Source organism: Anomalospiza imberbis, chromosome 23 (genome assembly GCF_031753505.1).
Source record: "Anomalospiza imberbis isolate Cuckoo-Finch-1a 21T00152 chromosome 23, ASM3175350v1, whole genome shotgun sequence".
NCBI lineage: Eukaryota > Metazoa > Chordata > Aves > Passeriformes > Viduidae > Anomalospiza > Anomalospiza imberbis.
In genome coordinates this window covers 5,255,890-5,262,022 of record NC_089703.1, presented here as the reverse complement: position 1 = coordinate 5,262,022, position 6,133 = coordinate 5,255,890, and positions in this window count along the sequence as shown.

The window sequence follows — 6,133 nt, the reverse complement described above, 5'->3', positions numbered from 1 at the left end:
CCGCAGGGCTCTGTCAGCAGCCGGGGAATCCGAGCCGGGATCCCCGCAGGTGCGAGCGCCCAGGAGCGGCTCCGGGGGCAGCGGCGGCGCGGGACGGGGACAGCGGGCGGCGCCGGGGACAGCGGGCAGCGCCGGGAGGCTGCGGCTCTGCGAGGCTTCTCCGAGCCATGCTCAGGGTTGGGAGCTCAGCCCCGAGCCCTTCCCAGCTCCAGGGAGATGCTCCGGGGGAGGAGGGGGTGGGATGGGCTGGAGGCGCTGCGCGCCGCTGCGGCTTCTCCCGAGCTCGCCGGGATTCTGTTATCCCGGGATTCTGTTATCCCGGGAATGTCACCCGGGATTCTGTTATCCCCGGGATTCTGTTATCCCGGGATGTCACCCGGGATTCTGTTATCCCCGGGATTCTGTTATCCCGGAATGTCACCCGGGATTCTGTTATCCCCGGGATTCTGTTATCCCGGGATGTCACCCGGGATTCTGTTATCCCGGGATTCTGTTATCCCGGGATGTCACCCGGGATTCTGTTATCTCGGGATTCCACCCGGGATTCTGTTACCCCAGGAATTCCACCCGTGATGCTGTTACCCCTGGAATTCCTCCCGAGATTCTGTTATCCCTGAATGCCACCTGGGATTCTGTTATCCCGGGATGCCACCCGGGACTCTGTTACCCCTGAATGCCACCCGGGACTCTGTTATCCCGGGATGCCACCCGGGACTCTGTTAGCCCTGAATTCCACCTGGGATTCTGTTAGCTCTGAATGTCACCCAGGACTCTGTTAGCCCTGAATTCCACCCGGGATTCTGTTATCCCGGGATGCCACCCGGGACTCTGTTAGCCCTGAATTCCACCCGGGATTCTGTTATCCCGGGATGCCACCCGGGACTCTGTTAGCCCTGAATTCCACCCGGGATTCTGTTATCCCGGGATGCCACCCGGGACTCTGTTAGCCCTGGAGCCACCCCGTTATTCGGCCGCTGCCCCCGCAGGGAGGTGGGAACCTGCTGAAGCTCTCCGGCTTCCCAGCGCGGCGGCAGCTTTGGGGTGGGATGAATGGGAGAAGTGTGTGCAAACAGGCTGATGGATAGGCCGGGGCAGGCAATGCACACAATTCCTGCATGGAAATCTGGCTGGGAGCAGCTGGGACAGGCAGTAAAAGCAAGGGCAGGCTGGGTTTCCCTTGGGTTTTGTTTCACCCCGTTCCAGGCGGACTCCGGGAGGAGGGAGGGGAGGGCTGGGGCTGGGGGTGCTTCCCCGAGCTGGGGTAACTCACTGCAAGAGTTCACACCGCACAAATGTCAGGTTGTGCCTCTGCACTCCAAGCTCGGTGTGTGCGTTCAGGAGGAGCTGCTGGGGGCAGAGCAGGGATCCCTTTGTGGCTCTTTGCTGGCAATGGACACTCAGTGTTCCAAGAATGGGGAACAATGAACACCAGCTCCTTCTTCCAGGAGCCCAGGTCTCCTCTCCCAGTCAGCACTCTGCCTCAAAATCCCTGGGAGGATTTCCCTTCATTTTTTTTCTCCAGAGTCATGTTAACTCAGGCTCCTGGCAAGTGTGAAGGCAGCAATTCTCATCCCACCAGCTGAGGAGGAGGAGGAGAACACAGGGATGTGAAATGCACACGTGCTCGGGCAGATCCTGGGTGTCCATATGGCAAACAGAGCTGCAGAAGGCAGGGTCACTTCTAGGGACAAATCTATACATTTAATTAGGATTTAAGTGATCTCTTGTTTCTGTTTGCAGAAATTTCTACAGCTAACAAAGACTGGTTTCCTGTTTTTGTGGGAATCTTCCTTGTTGTTGAGCAGTTTTACTCTTACTTTACAACTAAGCTGGCTCCGAGTAGGATCTACCTGGTTGACATCCATAAAACTGCAACAGGCAGGTGCCTCACAGGACTTAATGTGGCAATTTTTGTAGATTTATTGTATTTATTTTTGTAGATTTAATGTGGCTATTCTCAAAGATTTAATATGGCAATTTTTGTAGATTTAATGTGGTTATTCTCATAGATTTAATGTAATTCTTTTTGTAGATCTAATGTAGCTATTCTCATAGATTATAGTTCTTCTCATTGATGTGATGTATTTATTCTGACACCATGGCTATAAGACACTGCAGGGTATTATTTTGCCCATTTTGGAGGTGAAGAATCAAGGTGCCAAGAATCTAAGAGTTTTATTCCTTCTGCTGTGCTAAGTGAAAAAAAACAAAAAAAAAAAAAAAAACAACAACAAAAAAAAAAAACCCAACCCAACTCAAACAACCCAACAAAACTTAAAAAACCTCTTATTTTCTGTGTGAGGAACACCAGCAACTGTCAAGGACTTATTTGCAGAGTCATTAATTTTGATTGTCTTGAGCAACTTTGAGTGGTCACTGGAATGGAGCAATCCATCATGCTGGCAGTGCAGCAAGGTCCCTGTTCTGGTCATTGCTTCGAAGGGGACAGACCTGCTTTGATTTCTGACAGTCTCACTCTCACCTTGGAGCCTCTGTGGCAAAGGCAGCTCGATGCTGGGAAGTGGAATGGGGTTGCTCTGTTATTTATTTTCCCCTAAATCTCACATTCAATTAAGTTATTCATAATTTAATCACTGCCTGCAGAAATTCTCATCTGCTGGTCCACTCTACCACCCATTAGCCCTTCATTTTACAAAAGAGCTTTCAAAAGCTTAATCCCTCTTTGCAATCCTGGGAAGGTGAACACTGCTCTGGGGATTTCTTCTTCCAGAGATTGAGGAACTGTGGGGGTTTTCAGTTCTTGGAAAACATCCTCTCTCCCCAAAGCAATGTAGACACAAACCATATGAAGCAATGAGGCATTTGCTGTTTGGGTTGGGCCACTTTGAAAGGCTTTTTCCCTTTTTGCTTACTTTGTAACTTTGCAGAGGAGGTTCTCCCATTACTGGAATTTGGAAGTGTAAAGAGCTGGCAGTGGCAGGATTACAGCTTGAAAAAAGCCTCAAACCAGGGATTTTTACCCTTGGATCCTGCAGGGATGGGCCTTGAGCAGCCAAGCCTCCTTTGTGGGGTGTGTTTAGTGGGAACTCAGAGACCCCACATGTGAATATTTACTCAGGCATGAAGCATCCAAACTGCACAGAGCTACTGAATACAGAGAGGGAGCAGCTCTGGGGTTTTATGCACTGCTTTTCTTCTCGGGAAAAATTCTCAAGTCTGGGGGGAATTTAGGTCAGAGATTCCAGCCCTGAACAGTAAATATTTGAGCTGGTGCTTCACCTGTCTGGGAGACAGCAGCTGGATATTTTTGTCTTTGTACTTTCCCTGGAGAATCTGGAATAATTACAGCTGTACCTGGGACGAGACAATTCAAGGATATTTTTACCTTGCTCAGAAGTTTGGTTGCTGTGTCATAGTTGCCACAATGTCAAGTTGACCTTCAACTCCTCCTTTGGAAGGAATTGATTCTGAAGATAGAAATTATCAGGAGTTGTGTATTTTTTTCCCCCCTCTGCCTGTGTTGGTTTTGCCACCAGTGATGTGAACCTCAAAAACTTTGTGTTTATAAGAATACATGAGAATATATAACCTAAAATTATATCTATATGCACCTGATATTATTATATGAGACCATATTACCTACTTTAGTTCATTTTTGCACCGTTTTTTGTCTTAATATTGATGTGACTGAATGCTCTGGGTCACCTGAATAGATGATCCCATGCTTGCTGCTCCCAGAAATCCAGGGAGTGGATGTGCAGTAAAGCAGTGATTTCCCAGCTGGAGCTCTGGGGTTCTCCAGCGGGAATTAAACAGCTCCATCAAATGTGAAAACAACTCCATGTCCTAAAGCAATCTGAGCCAAGCAGGACGTGGCAGCATCTTTAGTGGGATTTGTCTTAAGAGTTGTTGCCATGGAAACAAGGTCTCCATCTCTATCTGGTACATCCTTATAGATATCCATATATATATCCCCATCTCTATATCTATCTATCTATCTCTATCTCTATCTAATCTCTATCTCTATCTCTATCTATCTATCTCTATCTCTATCATCTATATCTATATCTATCTCCACATCTATCTGAGATGTGAGGGAAATTCTCTTATCTCTGGGTGTCAGGGTTTGTAGTTTGCCCTGAATCCTTTGCCTATGCATAAAAAAAAAAAAAAAAAAAAAAAAAAAAAAAAAAAAAAAAAAAATGAGGCAGTTCTGTGTCAGTGGAAGTGGAATTCCAGATCTGGAATCACTTGTGTGTGAACTGCAGGTTAGAAATGATCAGCTGCTCTGTGTGAGGGGCAGAGGTGTGGGGAGCAGCTCCAAAACTCCTCCAAGACTGCTTAAAATCTCTTTTACTTTTTACCTTTTTGGTTTTAGTACAATAAAGAACCATGAGTCTGGAAAGACAGCTGTTACCTGGTGTCAGCTGAGTTTCAATGTTCAGGTTACACAAAAATCTATTTCTTCTGTGTATAAATTAATCTAAACAGGAAAACTGACCTGAATCAAGATTGCCTGTGTAAAATGGTCAGTTTAGTAACCAGAACAGTGTCCATGATTCCAGTCAAAATGCCAGCAAATGAGATTATTATACACTTTTCACCTAAACACAGAAGAAAATCTGAAGCTATAGGGTGACACTAAAACAAAAAAGCCCAACCCAGCAGCCTCTCCCTGGTGAATCAGCAGATGCCTGGCTCCAGGACAATGGCTGGATGTAGCCTGTGATTTATTGTGGCAGGGATGCTGCCCACAGAGGAGAACTCATTGTGCTCAGAAATAATGGGTTTGTCTCTGAGAGCCAGCAGAACCCTGTCATCTGTCAGCCAGCAGAAAAGAAATAAAGCTCAGCATTGAAAGATCTTCTTGGAGCAGGTTGGCTGCCAGCTGTGTGTGGTGGAAATTAGTCCTGCTAGAGGCATCAGCTGAAACAGTTTAGAATTGGGAAAACCTCGAAGTTTAGGCGATGTTTCAAAACTCTTCTCTTGCTCTCCCTTTAGAGATGAGCATCTTTGGAGCACCCTCAGAATTAAAAACGACCAGACATCAGTGTTATTATGTAGGAAAGGTACAGCAGCTCCTGCCCTGAGTTTCTGGATGCATTCACTGCAGAGACAAGCAGGTAAAAAGGTGAAGGTGTCTTACCTGGCTCTTGTGGAGGAGGTTTTTCAGCTGCAGAGGTGCCCCGAGCAGTTTCTGGGGTGGGCTGTTTGTGTTTTCTGGCAGTCAGAAATAAATGTTTATTCATGTTCCCAGCACTGATCCCCTTCCAGGCTCTCCCCAGGAATGGTCTTTGCAAAGTGCTGTGCCCAAATCTCCCTCTCTCCCCCTCACTCACACTCAGGTGGCTCCCAGTGCCCAATGAATTAAATGCTCTGAGACTTCTCAGGGATTTAACCCCTTCCAACATGTCTGAGATCACTTGGTTTTATGTCTAGACTGGAAAACAGGTTGTGTAGCAGGACTGCCTTTAAGAGGACAAGGTGATTTTCTGGCTCCTCAGCATTTGGAGAATTCTATTCCAGTAATTAATTCTTAGGAAAGTTCTCATTTTCCATGCTTTACCTTTTTCCCCAAAAGGTTTTTCAAGACTTCTGGAATGCAGTGTCTCATTTTCACACCCAATTTCAGAATTGTAATTATTTCAGTATTGCAATTATATTCTTAATGAAAAAAACACTTCAAAAGTATATGCACATGACTTGAAAGGTAAAAATACATATTTTTGCCTTGCTTTGCTGTATAGGAAAACAGATTCCAAACAAAATAAATCACAGCTATTTTACCTTAAAATATTTTCAGTCACAGAGCACATACAAGTTTCAGCTGTTCCATTAAATGTACTGCTTTCAAAAATGACAAGGAGATAATTCCTGTTTCCAAGGAAAGCTGTTCAGACCAGTTGAAAAGTTAGCGTATATCAACCTAGTCCTGTATTTAAACACCAGGCACATGTTATTTAATGCAGCACAGAAACCCAAGCCATAAAATCCTCTTCAATAAATGATTACACTTGGTTTCAGCAAGACTGTGAAGTCCTGAATCATCAAAATCCTTATAAATATCAGCAAATTTCAGCAAATTTCCCATTTTCACCCAGCCCTTACCTTTCCCTTGTGTTCCCACTGGCAGTTTGGATGCTGTGGGGGAAATCAGGGGCTTGACATCCTT